The sequence below is a fragment of the Maniola hyperantus genome, chromosome 17 (assembly GCF_902806685.2).
Source record: "Maniola hyperantus chromosome 17, iAphHyp1.2, whole genome shotgun sequence".
NCBI lineage: Eukaryota > Metazoa > Arthropoda > Insecta > Lepidoptera > Nymphalidae > Maniola > Maniola hyperantus.
This window is the reverse complement of record NC_048552.1, coordinates 13,678,976-13,695,628: the sequence shown is the minus strand read 5'-3', so window position 1 is coordinate 13,695,628 and position 16,653 is coordinate 13,678,976. Positions and strand designations below refer to the sequence as shown.

General features: G+C 38.3%; 1 protein-coding gene across 3 annotated transcripts in view; it reads right to left on the bottom strand.

Moving 5' to 3' along the window:
• Positions 1–12,444, bottom strand: part of LOC117990293 (neurotrimin-like) — a 118,262-nt gene extending 105,818 nt beyond the window's left edge. For all 3 annotated transcript variants that reach the window (XM_034977755.2, XM_069504053.1, XM_069504054.1), the window contains exon 1: positions 12,071–12,444. The gene's annotated coding sequence lies outside the window, so the exon portion shown is untranslated. The remainder of the gene's footprint in view (positions 1–12,070) is intronic.
• Positions 12,445–16,653: the final 4,209 nt, after the last annotated feature.

The window sequence follows — 16,653 nt, the reverse complement described above, 5'->3', positions numbered from 1 at the left end:
AATACTACAAAAAACGGACCAAGTGCGAGTCAGACTCGCGCACCGAGGGTTTCGACCTACAGTCGTATTTTTTCGATATTTTGCACAATAAATCCAAAACTATTATTTATAAAAATAATTAAAAATCTGTATGGTAATCTTTCTTTGAAAGGTGAAAATACTTTTTTTTTTTAATGAACATACCTAGTTAATTTTTTTGTGATGTTACCACAAATTCCTGGTTTTCGGATTTTTCCCTTGACGTTGGCTATAAGACTTACCTACCTGCCAGATGATTCTAGGTCAACGAGAAGAGTGCCCTGTAGGTTTCTTGACAGACACGACAGGCAGATAGACAGACAGTTAGACAGGCAGACAGACAAACAACGAAGTGATCCTATAAGGATTCCTTTTTTCTTTTTGAGGTACCTACGGATCCTTAAAAACGAGAATATATTGGGAAGTACTACTAAAATCGTCCTACGCGTAAACAATATAAATTCGCATAGATTGTAATTTCCCTGTCGCCACATGTGGGTTCGCAACGCGTCCGACCCCGCGAACGCCGCAGATAATGGCGCGCTCAAGGAAGGGCTTGCTTTAACTGATTTCAAACATGTTTCCGATTAACCGCGTTTTTTTGCGAATACTCCAGGGCCACGGCTTTGTCGCGTTAGCGGCGCCGAGTCTGCGCCAACATAAACATCATCATCATGACCAACCCCTAGCCGGCTCACTACAGAGCACGTGTCTCCTCTCAGTCTGAAAAGGGTTTGGCCATAGTCCACCACGCTGGCCAAATGCGGATTGGCAGACTTTACACACCTTTAAGAACTTTATGGAGAACTCTGAGGCATGCAGGTTTCCGCACGATGTTTCCTTCATCGAACCTAACTACGAATTTAATAGTAGGTACCTAAGTATTTTAATTTTGAGCAAAGTCAAAGTGAACTCTGTAGTTCCCAAAGTGCAGTAGGAAACTTGTGTTATAAGAACCGGATAAAGTATAAAATTTCTCACATCATTAATTTATTTTTGCTTGCGTTTATTAGATCGCGTCGTTTCATAGTAACAATTATGTTCGTATTAGCTTTTGGCCGTGACTTCGTTCACGTCATGACGTAACTTATAGCGTCACTCGTGACTCGGGGATCGTGTAGCTACCTAGGATCGGTGAAAGAATTTTCATATTCGGATCATTACTTTCATAGTTTTCATCCTATATACAAAACAGAGGATGCGCGCGACTTCGTCCGCGTGGATTTAGGTTTTAAAAAACCCCGTGGGAACTTTTTGATTTTCCGGGATAAAAAGTAGCCTATGTCACTCTCCAAATCTTTAATTATATCCATGCAAAAAATCACGTCGATCTGTTGCTCTGTTGCGACGTGATTGAAGGACAAACCAATAAACCAACAAAGAAACACACTTTCGCATTTATAATATGGGTACTGATATCAAGCACTAGGTGACAGTTTTCCTTTCGCTATACAACTTATACAAGCTCACCCATTTTCAGCCATTGATTGGCAATGAGAAATATATTTTAAGAACGATTTAAAAGAATTAAGTTCATGTGATTTGAATTTGCTTATGCAGAGAAAAGCCGTGGCCGTAAGAAGGCGGGAAAACATAATAAAGTACCCTTTTTCCTTTTCATCCTGTTTTCCTCACTCGCATGTAAACATGGGATCATTAATCCGTGGAGCTTTAACATGTTCCCGGTAGAGGGAGCTCTGTAGACAGTTTTTCATCTTTGTTATATAACTCTGTAATGTGTTATACAGCCTTTATACGTCGAGTTGTAACATTACGCGCTTGAGCCCGCAGGTACGTCTTCGCGTGAGGTTCAGGTCACACATCTCGTTTGTCGGGGTGCGATTTTGCTCAAAATACTAGTGTTCAAGACTGACCCTTTTTAGCTATGATGTAGAGAGCTTTTAGCTGTCATAAAGAGAGCTTTTAGCTATAATGTACAGAGCTTTTAGCTATAATATAGATAGCATTTAGCCGTGACAGCCTAGTGATTACATACGGAAAGAAGTCCGGCTTATATTCGGAAGGTTGGGGGTTCGATACTAGACACGCAACTTTAACTTTTCGGAGTTATGTACATTGTAAGAAATTTAAATATCACTTGCTTTAACAGTGAAGAAAAACATTGTGAAAAAATCTGCATACATGAGAGATCTCCATAATGTTCTCAAAGGTGTGTGAAGTCTGCCTATCCACACTTGGCCAGCGTGGTAGACTAGGACCTTTCCCATTCTGAGAGGAGTTAACTAAGAGAAGTTAGTTATGAGACTTAACTACTTTACTTGACTATACCTAACAATAAACATTGTCAGCTCAGCAACAAACCAATTCAGCAGTTATTTGCATTACTTACAAATTAATGCAATATTTGCTCAGCGCCCGAACCTATTTCATGTTAGCTTATTCTCGAACGCCCCCCCCCCCTTCTCCTCCCGCACCCCCCCCCCTCGCGCCGCGACCCGTTTGTCTGCGACAATTTAATTTTCTGACCCAATTTGGTAAACTAACACAGAATTGGCAACTATTTAAACGGACAAATTCGCTATTGACGACGAAACGGTAACGCCATCTGAATAATTCACGAACCAAGAGATTCACCTAGACGCGACGGCAGAGCGGCTATTCAATTCATAGCATCTCTCAGGTAGCGACGCAATATAAACTTGCCTTCAATGAGGAAGTTCGGAGTCTTATCCCAGATTCGGCTAGTTCTATAATATTTTACTAGCGTCAGCCCGCTTCCGACTAGGTACATATTTTCAATACCATTATACTTCAGTTAGGCAATCTTGTATTTAACTTTGCAGTTGAAATTGAAAAGTAATATAGAAAAAATGTATATTTTCTGACTTTTTCACTTTGTCCTATCTGTTACTAATATAAAGCTTAAATATGAGTTGTTAAAAGCTATTTATTTATGTAAAGACTAAATAATTGGGGGCTCCCGAGGGCCGGCGGCGGCGGGCGGGAGGAGCATCGTGATGATAAGTGGTCCTCCAATCATTATCTAATTACACTTATGCTAATTTTATGGTTGGAGAACGAGGATTTTGAGGTAGAGTGGCTTTAATAAGTACTACTGAATTTTGCAATAATTTTAATAAAAATAAATAATAAATAAATAAACTTTTATTTCAGGCATAATTAAGTACACCCATAATTGTGTGTTAGTACAGAAAACAATTACTTAACCTATGTTAGTACCTACTTACTAGCTTAAACTTAACTTAACAAGTAATTCTACAAAAATTAAAATGAATCCTATCTACAATGCCCGAGGGAGTCTCTTTGCGCACCACTCCAGCACCTCCAGAGAGGACTGTCCAGTTTCATGGACAATGCGCTGAGGAGAGTGTTGGTACTCCTCAACAGCCTGCTCATCATGGACGCGGCACGCTTCATATGTTGTACTAGATGATGACTTCGTCCGCGTGAATTGAGGTTTTTGAAAATCCCGTAAGAACTTTTTGATTTTTCAGGACAACAGGTAGCCTATGTCCAACGATATAGGTACACATTTTATGTATTTGCCTATATTGTGCCTATATTGTGCCTATATTGTGCCTATATTATGTACAAAATAGATGATGCCCGCGATATTTTGGTCTACGGACGAGTGAGGTTTTTTAAAATGATAAATTGTAATTTGTGAACGCCCTCTTACCTACTATCACTGTATCTATAATTTGTATAAGTTTTTATAGAAACGAGTACGTTCGAAAAAATTTGATTACATTTTGGCACCTACCAGTACTTTGATCTCAATTCATTTATACGAAGCGAATTTTCAGATAAAAATTTGCACTCTACGAATAATATATTTCTTTCTACTGAATTTTTCCACTTAAGTATTTAAGTTTTTTATATTTTTGCAAAATCTTTACTAGTTTGTTTTATTTGATAAAAAAGTTAAACTTTACTGCAAACTCACCTGGTGTTAAGTGATAATGCAGTCTAAGATAGAAGCGAGCTTGCCTGGAAGATGCCTATTCACTCTTGACTTAGAGGTTACCTAAATTAAAAGTGGAGGGGAAAACTGATGCCGGCAGGGCATTCTATATTCTAATGGTCAGAACAATTAGGAACGAAGAATTCTATATCGTAACGGTCAGAATAGTAAGAAACGAAGAAGCAAATCGCTTAGTACATATCTGTGGGATCTCGACTATGTACAGGTGTACCAACTCAAGAATCTAACCCCGGACCTCTGTAGGCTATCACCGTCTGTAAAAATAATAGATTTTTTTCGTTTTAAATACATTGCCTGGATTGTTAGCATTTTCCGAGCTCCGTTTATTGCAGGTCATCGCAAGCGTCGTTAGAAATTCTATCGTTGTTCCGTCCGTCGATAAAACAGCGAGTCGCCCTCGTCTCCCGTCTCCCGTCGCTACGATGACAATCAGATCTTAACGAGTATGATCTGGCGCGGACGGATGCCGCCATTCTGAGATGTCATCGTGATCTTCACTTTGTTGTGTACGGCAAAAAGGTATTTTCTTGAGGACATTTAAGCAAGAGAAACTCTTTCAAAAAACTCCTTTTTAGACGACTGTACAACAAAAGGGAGTGTAATGTTTTTAGAGTTCATGTACTTATGTAGTTAGCTTTAAGTACGTATTAATATCACCACTATATCATATTATCATCATACAAATAAAAAATTTTGACAATCAGGAAGCGTAAATTTTACCAATTCTGAATAAATAATTTGAGTTTGAGTTTGAGTTTATGTGAGTTTCTTTATTCCATAATAATTTCTAAATGCCTATACTATACCTTTCTATACACATTTCATCATCTCAAGTGACACCAGATATAATTTTTTTTAATTAAATATTCATTATTTAACACCCGCTGTGTTTGGCTCCATTTACAATAATGTGAAACAAGCTTTTTTGGTTTTCTCTGAGAGTAGGCACAGAGTAAAAGTTTGAGAATTTTTTTTCCTCCCAAATATTTATTTAGTGCGTATTTTCATCTAGCAAGTTTGGGCAATAGCAGCAAGTTACAGCCGCTTCGCTCCAAACTGTAGTTCGACGATCGCGGCGCCCCCTCGGGAGCCGATAAGCCTTCTGGCGTCACTTGCTTGTTGCCATTCTCCTTTTTGCGATATAAAACTGTTTGTTACTTTACTTACATAACGTAAACGCTATATTTATAACGTATATTTTGAACGTTTTTTAGTACCTGAGGCTATATTTAGGGTTCTGTAGGAAAACAGCACTTTTATTATTTTGTTAAAATTTAAATTGAAGAAACAAAAGGTGTAATTGTGTGTATTTAGAAAATCTAAATGTATAACCGAAAAGCTGACTGACTGACTGACTGACTGATCTATGAACGCACAGCTCAAATTACTGAGCCCCCACTAGGTGGACGACGCAATCAGATGAGTAGCAGGGAGCCGCTGGATGGTGGCGGCGCAAGATCGTGGCGTGTGGAAGTTCCTTCCAAAGACTTAATTATGTCCAGCAGTGGACGTGTATCGGTTGATGATGATGATGTAACACGCATTTTTTTTGGACATTCGTGTAAAAAGGAAACAACAGTTTAGTAACGGTGTAACTATTCGTCTGTTATCTTAGTAACGGTGTAACTCGAGCCTCAATAGCTCAACCGGTAAAGGAGTGGACTGAAAACCGAAAGGTCGACGGTTCAAACCCCGCCCGTTGCACTATTGTCGTACCTACTCCTAGCACAAGCCTGACGCTTAGTTGGAGAGGAAAGGGGAATATTAGTCATTTAACATGGCTAATATTCTTTTAAAAAAAAAAAAAAAAAAAAACTATTCGTCTGTTATCTTAGTAACGGTGTAACTATTCGTCTGTTATCAACAAACCAGCAGCAGATACAGGCCGGAGCAGTAACAAGCATGTTTATCGCAAGGCGCTAAATCGTGCCATAAAGCGAGGACCCCGCGCGGGGCTTATCGGACCCCCGGCCCCGGCCCCGGGGAGCGATCGGCCGCCTCCGCGTCAATGTGTTATGGTTAAATATGGCGACAAGGCCATAAGGGAACATGAATCCTAAACCCTACTTCGTAGCGCCATAACTCGCACAACAAAAGCGAAAACATTTTGGAGTTCATTTGTACATTTTCTTTCTTTTCTTTATACTTACTTGTATCTATCTACGATTAGGCATAATATATAAAAGGAGAAACTGACTGACTGACTGACTGATCTATCAACGCATAGCTCAAACTTCTGGACGGATCGGGCTGTTTGGCATGCAGATAGCTATTATGACGTAAACATCCGCTAAGCAAGGATTTTTGAAAATTCAACCGCTGAAGGAGTAAAATAGTGGTTTAAAATATGTGTAGTCCACGTGGAAGAAGTTGCGGGGATAAGCTAGTATGCGTGTAAAAGGATAAACTGACTGACAACGTAAAGCTTACACCGGGGTCGGACTAGAAAATTGAGATTTTTGATATACCTAGGACCTAGGTACGTCATCATCATCGTGATCAACTCACCGTCGCGTCAGTCCACTACACAGATTACAGAAACTAAAAGGTATTATTCACTCATCTGTGGTCCACTATACACTGAGCACATGTCCCAGATTGAGAAAGGTCATAGTCCGCCACGATGGCCGAGTACGGATTCAAAGGGTTTCGACTAAGTTCACACACCTAAGAGAACATTATAAAAAATTCTCAGGCATGCAGGTTTCCTCACGATGTATTTCTCTCGCCATTACCTAAAGCAAGTAATATTCCTTATAAAACACACATAACTCTTATATAGAAGATAAGGCGTAGGTACTAATAAAGTATTAACATAATATATATGTTTTAGGGTTTTTCGAGAACCCTTTTCACACGAGACTGCATAGTAATGTCGAGATTTGTATATCGATTTCCCAACTTTTCTATTACAATATTTTCGTAACCGCTTTTAGGTTTCGTTTGAAATTCTAGAGACGCACTAACTTTGAAGTGCCCTCCAGTGGAGCGTCTCAACGTCACGATAAAACGCTTAATCCGCAACGAATAGTTTTATTTCAATCTCTACTTCAAAAGCCGATACTTGGGCGCCTTCTAAATCACCCGGCGAGGGTCTGAATGCGAAATGTTTCGGGAAATATTGCGCCGAGTGCTTTGTCGAAGAAAGCCTCCACCACTAAATAGGGTTATTCGAAACCCATTTGGGTATAATAGCCTGAAACCGCACTCCACACGAGGGACTTTTTGTTTCAAAACTTTTTGTCTACATCTTTTCCGTGACGAAATAATCGAATGCCTCGTGGTCTACCATCAAATGAAACATTGCAGCCAGATGCTTACTTGGCGAAGATGAAAATGGCAAACTAACAGCTAAAGACAATCTTACAATACTAATTATATTAACAATAATTATTATTTATCTCATTATAATAATTATTATGTTGTCGTCCACGTATATCATCTATACTTGTCTTATAACTTGAGTTCTATTTGATGTATTAATATTATTTTTTGTAATTTAGCACCGCCGGCATTTTCTTTTGGATTGCAACATCGCATATTATTTGTGCTCTTTAAGAATAATTTATGTTAAAGGGAAATAGGTTCCTACTTTTATATTAATATTACGAATATAAATGTAAAAGTGTGTATGTATACCAATCTGTTACATTTTTACAGTCCATCCGTTAAACCAATTAATTTCTTGTTTGGCCTTAAATAATTATTCATACATTTCAGTTATTGGTGCAGCGCGATATTTGTATATTCAAGATTTTTTTATTTGCGGCAACATTTTTGACAATGAGATGTTATTTTCCACTGGACGATTACATTGTCCAGTGGAAATGTTTCACCTTACATAATATCAGGCATGCAAGATTATTAGTAAAACATAGTATACCTACCTAAGGAAATTGACGCGCGTTCGGGCGTTGGTCTTAGAATAACAACTCGAGGCGTTGGTGTTCCTATCGTCGAGTTAACTCGACTATGTCAGTTTTTCTCGACAGATATGTCGCTAGTGTACTCAAAATATACTTAATAGGGTTTCAAGGGCCACTCTAGTGCGCATATTAGTTTATCGCGGCCCTCAAAAGGGCTAATCCCATTCGGGGGAACAGCGATTTTGTCGCCTCTTGGCCTTTCAAAGCGCTTCGGATTCAATAAGCCTGGAACTTGCGAGCTGTTCACGGAGGGAGATCGTTTCAACTTTCAAACCGATATTACAACATTAATAACATGGTTTGTAAGGACCTATGTGAATAGGTAAAGTGACGGACATACATTGGATATTTTCTATATAATACCGCCTATGCCCCGCATGCTTTGCAATGCGACTCGCATGCCACCTGTTGTTCGTTGATGGCACAATGTCAGGAACCTACACGCAAGTCCCAACATTAACTGCACAAAACCACAACTCAATCGGATGATGACGGCGTATGCATGAGTAACGAACAGGCGGACAGACAAATATTAATTTTTGATAACAACAGAAACTGATCGTCTGATATTTTATCGACTAACAATTCAAACCGATGGATTTAAAAATTTAAGCTTTTGTTTATACGTAGGAAGATTTTGAAAATTCAACTCAAGAAGAAGGTAAACTGTAGCCATTATTATTATTATGAACCTAGGTATAACTTATTTTATTAGGTATGCATTGTCAAATAATAAACAGGCCCCAGTTAATTATTTATTGATTTATTATTGCATAAGCCTGGACGAAAGTGTACATTATTCGAGGAATAAAATGCTATCATAGGAACAGAAAAAGAGGAAATAATTATATTATATTGGTGAATATAATACTAACTGCATAGAAACAACAAAAGAGTTAAAATTAAAGCTAAAATATAGTTCTTTTATAATATCAAGTATGCTGGTTTTTATATCTACAATTTGTTTTATGAAATAGTTTTAATCATGAGGTTCCTCAGTATTTTGTTTAAAAGCTTATTTTAAAAGCAGATAAAATAAATATCTAACAAGAGACCTCTGACAATATTTCCGGGTATTTTAATGAGCTATTCGACAAAACTATATCACTAAGGCTCACTAAATTCAATTTTTTCAACGAAATACAACCTCCAATAAACAAGATAAAAACTTGTAAATAAAATATTGAAAGCAACCACGTAGTATTTTTGCAACAAGAATAAAAGACCAAAGCGAACTTCCCCAGCCGTTATAAGTTGGAGTTATGCTCTAACTAAAGTTACAGTAAGTCGAAAGTCATAATGTAGGTAAGTAGTGCGCCAAGCGGACCACGCTCTACTTAGTGTTTAAGTAGTTATGTTCAAGTTAAAGTATTCTCAAACTTATGACAAAAGTTTGAAAAAAGAAACCACAATCTTTGACATAAAGTACCTCAATGGCTTGAACTAGGTCTAAAAAGTTTTTGGAGACGCGTGGGATAGTTGCCACGACTGGTTAAGTAACGGTGGCTCCAGTCAGTAGCTGGATGGGTGACCGACTTTGAATGTCTAAATTTTTCCTTTTTGTTCCCTCCATGCCTCGGAGAGCACGTTAAGTGGACATTGTAATGTAATGTGGCTGGATCCTGAAGCGCACTGTTTTGTTGTCCCAACAATATCTCTGTTTAGTAAATGAATATAAGCAATAAACATAACGAGGCAGAGAGAGGTGTTTGTGTTTAGACATTTTTTATTACTACATACTATTTTTTATTATTATTTATCAGAACAATTTTTTAACACGAATAAGAAAGCTCAGAGTTGCTCGGTAGGCAATCGAGAGAGCTATATGCTCGCAGTTTCTCTACGTGATCAAATCAGAAATGGAGATCCGCAGAAGAACCAGAGTAACCAGCATAGCTCTGTGGGTTACGAAGCTGAAGTGGCAATGGGCAGGGACCGTTCGAAAAACCGATAGACGTTGGGGTCCCAAACTGCTCGAATGGCAATTTCGCATAATGTGCCCCCCCACTAGGCGGACAGACGACATCAAACGAGTCGCAGGGAGCCGCTGGATGGCGGCGGCGCAAGTCCGTGGTGTGTGGAAGTACCTACAAGAGATCTAAATCCAGCTGTGGACGTCTATCGGTTGATAGTGATGACGATGATGAATATATTTCTTAAATTATGACTTCCTATCACTGTCATAATAGTTTAACTGGCATATAAACTGTTTCGTTAGTGGCGATAATAACAAACGGGAAACATTGCTGGAATCATTTAATAGTTAGTATTAATATACTCCAGTGAGTGAAATGATTTATTTTTTATAATCGTGTTATTATTTATTAATAAGTAGTTTTGTTATTATAAACATATTGTCATTATAACGCAAATAGAAGGAAAGTAAAGCAGTCTGTCTGTCTGTCTGTCTGTCTGTCTGTCTGTCTGTCTGTCTGTCTGTCTGTCTGTCAAGAAACCTACAGGGTACTTCCCGTTGACCTAGAATCATGAAATTTGGCAGGTAGGTAGATCTTATAGCTAACATTTGGGGAAAAATCTGAAAACCGTGAATTTAGGGTTAGATCACACAAAAAAAATTAAATTTTGGTCATGAACTAATAATTAGTATTTTCAACTTTCGAAGTGAGTGACTATATCAAGTGGGGTATCATATGAAAGGGCTTCACCTGTACATTCTAAAACAGATTTTTATTTATTTTTATGCATCATAAGTTTTTGAATTATCGTGCAAAATGTCGAAAAAATTCGACTGTATTACGGAACCTTCAGTGCGCGAGTCTGACTCGCACTTGGCCGGTTTTATAATTCAACTAGCTTATTTAATTTGACGCCCGCTACTATTTCACGCCCTTAGGGATTGAGTTTACAAAATCCCTTACTTCAGTACAGTGTTTTAGTTTGTTTTTAGTTTTTTGAACGAAATCTAAATATATAAAAGGAAAAGGTGACTGACTGACCGACTGATCTATCAACGCACAGCTCAAACTACTAGATGGATTGGGATGAAATTTGGCATGCGGATAGCTATTATGACGTGGGCATCCGCTAAGAAAGTATTTTTGAATATTCAACCCCTAAGGAGGTAAAATAGGGGTTCGAAATGTGTGTAGTCCACGCGGACGAAGTCGCGGGAATAAGTTAGTATTAGTACAGATTTGGTATGTTAGCGATAGCCTTCAGCACAGATCTTTTTATTTGGAAAGCCTTAACGATTACGGCGTTAATCAAATAGAGTAGGTTTTCCTTGGATGTAATGTTTTATTCACGCTGTTATCAGAGCACTGGCGCAGCTTCCCGCGGGCTCAGATCGGAGGAGGGCTATAAAGTTTTACGCTGGCTGAGTAAATGTTGAAATGAAATGCATCTCCTCAATAGCGCGCAGGCAGGTGCGCTCTCCATACAAACGTACTGCAGCGATTACTGCGCTATTTGATATTGTACGCCCAAAATACGTATGATAACAATTTATCTTATCATTGTCTAGGTTTATCTAAATATATAAAAGGAAAAGCTGACTGTTGATAGATCAGTCCGTCATTCAGTCGAATGACGGACTGATCTATCAACGCACAGGTCAAACTACTAGATGGATCGGGATGAAATTTGGCATGCGGATAGCTATTATGACGTGGGCATCCGCTAAGAAAGTATTTTTGAATATTCAACCCCTAAAGGGGTATTTTGACGATTCAAAAGTACTTATAAAAGTTTAATTGAATAAAAAATATTTTGATTATGAAAATGTTTGAGCCCGTGTAACTTTGTCATCCAAATAAAAATAAAATAGTTTTTAATTGATTACTATAAATCAGTAAATAATAATTGTTTGTGTTTGAAGGATTTGAAAACTGACTTTAACAAAGTGTAATTTATTAGCTACTTTGAATAAACCATTTGATTTGATTTGATTTGAAGGTAAACATTTTTTTAACTATTTTGCGTAAAGTTTTATTTTTAATTTTGTTTGACACAGTTTAAAGTGTACATTTTCTGCTAAAACTTTATCGCATAAAATTATGAAGTTATAATACACTAATTTATGTAGATTCCGTTTCGTAAACCTTTGATATTTTTTGCCGTGACCTAAAAGCCTACAACAGAAGCACTTAAAGCTTAAAAACAGTAATAAATACAAGGAAATAACATCCCAATAACTTACCTCCGTACTGTCAAGTAAGTAAGATCGGCTCAGCGAAACTTTGCCGGCGCGATGTTATCTCTGCCGTCGCGGAGGCTTCGCTGTTCCGATCGCAGAGAGCCGCTCGGCGCTTGCTTTACTTCACTCACACAGATATTAACCAGAGACCAATCTCTCGAGCACTGTCCTTACGTAACCACGAAACCAGGAACTAACGAGTTACACCAGGGTCAACCGCGGCGTTGAAACGAAACTTGGAGCGTCAATGAGCGGTTTTCGCCGGCGGCGAGCGGTTTCGCGCGCGGCACGACGCCCGCGCTTTTCGTTTCCCTCATACAGCACTCACTGCGTCACTGGGACGAGGCGGGCTCCGGGTACGTGCGGCGTGCGCGACAGGCCCGGGACACTGGCAGGCCACGGGCGGCGCGCGCACGGCGCCCGCCCTGCGCGCGCCGCCCAACGATCGTCCCGACGAGAATCATTTTTACATCTGCACCGTCGTGACATTGAAATTCAATTTTCTCCCGACCCGAGTTCCGTGTATGACGGCGGGCCCGCGGAAATCGCAGGTTACCTTGTACGTTTCCGAAATCGACGAAATCGGTCAATTCCAGATCCTGAGTTTCGCCCGAAGGGTAACGCTTCGCAAATAGCAAAACGATCCCTCCGCAAATATCTAAATTTCCTCAAATTCTAGGAAGATCTCCTACATTTTTATCAAACCTTCGCTTGGATCAGTATAAGATTTTTACTGAACTTACCTAAACTTTTATCAACGTGAGTAGCTTTTCTCATGATTTCGTCCAAATCTATTTTGTTTTTAAAGATGCCGCTGGAACTGCAGAAATCCTTTTTAGTAGGATTTATACACGATTTATATAATAAAAGTTACTTACGTGAAAAATCTCAAGTTCCTCGTTTCAGCAATTACCTACCTACCTACTTATATGTTACGTCACTCAATCTTTAATATCTCTATCAATTGTATTGATAAAAAGCAAAGTTTTTTGTTGTCAAACCAACTCCTACACAAAGAGCTTTTGAGTTGTCAGAAATAATAAAATATCTTTGCTGGGTTTTTAACTTTGAAAACCAATAGACAATTTGCGAGTTACAAATAACTAGTCCGCAGTAGTTTTACGTGAGTATATCGTTCACTGAGGGCGGCTGTTTATGGCGGCGCAGACAACCTCTCGCCGAGGCCGGCGTGTGTGACTCGAGCCGCCCATTACGGAAGTCGAAGGGCCAAGAGTAATCTAGTTTGCAATTAATGCCTCGCAAGTATTCAGGGTCTTAACAAGTTTTCGTAGGGTCGGGCGTTGGACCCTAATGACTTTCGGCACTAGCAACAATCATCTTCATTCCTCACTCTAGCGATATCTCATTTACACGACAAAAAAATAAAAGGAAAGTCTGTAATTATTTTATACTTTGCAAGATAAATCCAACTGGATTGAAGTTATGAATCTGTTGTTTACTGACTGACATGACAAGCGGTTAAAGTTACATTACGATTATGTTTAAACTTTGACCGTCGCTTAAAGTTAAATGGGGCAGCCTTAGTTGATTTTGGATCAAACTTTGCATGTAGAAATTTACAACCCATTTTGCTTTTTTTGGTGGAAAATTTTATCAGTAGCTATCTGTTACGTAATTTTGATTGCCTGTTATAGTTTTTATTTAACTATTATGGCGGTCATTATGAAATTTTATAGCGGCAATAGAAATATACACTTCGTGAAAACTTCAACTCTCTACCTATTATGGTTCACGAGATACATACACCGTTGACAGACAGATAGACAGTGGGGGCATAGTAATAGGGTCCTTTTGGGACTCTTTGGGAACAACACCCTAAAAAACCGTTACTAATTTTGACGGAACGACAACCCATCCAATCCAATCCATCAGCCTCTGTTTGCATCCACTGCTGTACATAGGCAATGTTCAAGGCACGACAACATACAAATAAGGCAATCTAATAAAAAGCTTTTATAAGAAAATTCCGCGTCTTATGTTAAAGAAATACAAGCATCGCCCTGGCACTGGCACTGGCACTGGCACTGGCACTGGCACTGGCACTGGCACTGGCAGGGCGTCGGTGAGGAGTTAATAAATCGAGGCTTTATTGACGCGCGCCGGCCGCCAGCACGTCTGCGGTAATTGCGTCCGAGGATAATTCAATATCGCTGCAATACCTACGCAGCTGGGGCGACGCGGACGACGCGGTCTTTATTATTGCCTCTACAGTCTTAAGCTTCTTTTAGCGCTTTCACATTTATTTTTGATGGTTTTAATGATTCGTATTCGTTATTATTGAAGTTAAAACGTCTTTAGGCGCGTTGGGCGATTTTGAGATGGGCAAAAACTTCAATTAAGAAAAGTAAAAATTATTATTATATTATATTTTTTACTGCAATTTTTATTTTATTTTATTTCTTTCTAATGTTTAAGTAACATTTAAATAATTAAAAAAAAATTGCAGACTATAACTGTCTGCAATATTTTTTTTTATAGTTTTAAGTTCTCACTTCTCTTCCTGCCAATTTTTTTAAAAACAATTTTTTTCAATCAGTAGGTAGATGATGCCTGCGGTTTCGTTCACGTGGATTTAGATTTTTAGAAATCCTCTGGAATATAATATGTCACTCTTCAGGTTGTCAACTACGTATATCCATGAAAAATCACGTCGATGAAGAGAACTTATGACGCCTTGAAAAAATATAATTTCAAATAAATTAATCACGTTCACAAAATTAATCTCGATAAACAAAAGTTACCGCAGGGATGAAGACATCCCCTTTGGCTCAGACCTCCCCCCTCCAACCCTCATTGGACAGAATACTTTAAAAAACAATCCGCCAACAATTGGAAGTTTCCAAGTCTGCCAAGCTCCGAGGAAATCACGCTGCCGCAACTTTCTCTTTATCGGTCAATTTGTTAGCCGAATATTTTGTGATTCTCTTTTGTTCCATTAAGCGCAGTGTTGGTGTAACATCTGACAATTCAGTTTGAACATGAATTATATACACCGTACGAAATGAGTTCTCACGTACCATTTTAACTTTATGTTATGTGGCAACTAATATTTCAAAAGTATGGTTCACCTTTAAAAATAAGAATTAAAATCGTACTTTTGATATGACATAGGTACATATGGACTACATAAATAATTTCTACCCCCCCCCCCCCTATTTTACTCCCTTAGGGGTTGAATTTTCAAAAGTCGCTCATTAGCGGATGCCTACGTCATAATAGCTATCTGCATGCTAAATTTCAGTCCAATCCGTCCAGTAGTTTCAACTGTGCGTTGATATATCAGTCAGTCAGTCACCTTTTCCTTTTATATATTTAGATAAGTGTAGTAACTTGATGCATAATTATGTGTGAACTTTTGTATTGTTTTATCCTTTTCTTTTCTTACGTAGTAGGCACTTATTTTGACCTCAGACATTTAGATGTCCATCCAGAATAACCATCATATTTTAGACCTCTTAGTCGTACACCATCGTACTAACTTGTGTTTTGAGAAGTTCTTATAATGTAAGGACTAGGATTATATTCCTCTTGACGTGTATCCTACAATTATTAGAATACAAAGAAGCGCTCAGTATCGATTTTACTTCTTCACAAATGGATAAATAGACCCTTTATTCTTCATTGTCTGATTAAATTGGTAATATTACCTCGCCTTCGACAATAAAACCAACAATGGACGTATTTAAATGATTGAATTATTGAACAAGTCTGTTATGTTACAAAGGCGATAATACAATGAACGCCCAAGTTATACTCATTTATATTGTAATGTGTATTTAATTGACGTGCCAGTGCGACAGACAAAGGCTTTATCTAAATCAGATGCCAACTTTATCGTTTGAAAGGTAAGTATCACATATGACCGTAGGAAGTCCGACACGACAACGTCGTCGAAAAGGGAACATAGATATCCCATAGGAACAATCTCACTAATATTTTTCGTATACCAATTTTTTGCAATATTTTTCTATATCTACGTTAGATATTAAAAAAATCATCCAAACAATTGGTCCTAGAAAAATCAGAGGAAATATTTTTGATAGCGAAGAACATGCATTAATTTAGACGACCTAGGCTATAATGCGTTGAGTCGACGTAAAATCGGACACTATTTTTGCAGGCCGTTGTCGATTAAAATCGGCCTCAAACAAAAAACGGTAGTCTATGTTAACTCGAGCTTAAAGCTCTTTCGAAGAAACAGTGTAGAGTTAAATTGGAATCTCCTCCTTTTTAAAATCACTAAAAGATAGAGTTACAATATACTGGGCCTTAAAATAAAAGTATATTTTTACATTTAGACGGAATCCACACCTGTAGAGTGAAGTGGAGCGGAATCGCAGTGTCTGTAAGAAAAAAAAAACAACTCAAACTCCCCTTTATTTACATTCACCTAAGGGTGGTGACTCACTTTTACTTCGATTCTCACTCTTTTCTTCAGAAATGCATTGTGTTTTAAGACTTACGCAAACAGACGGAGTGGAGTAGAGCTGAATCTTTTTGATAACAACTTAACACGGTTTTATATACGACTGAAACTGAAATTGGTACACTGAATACAAAACATG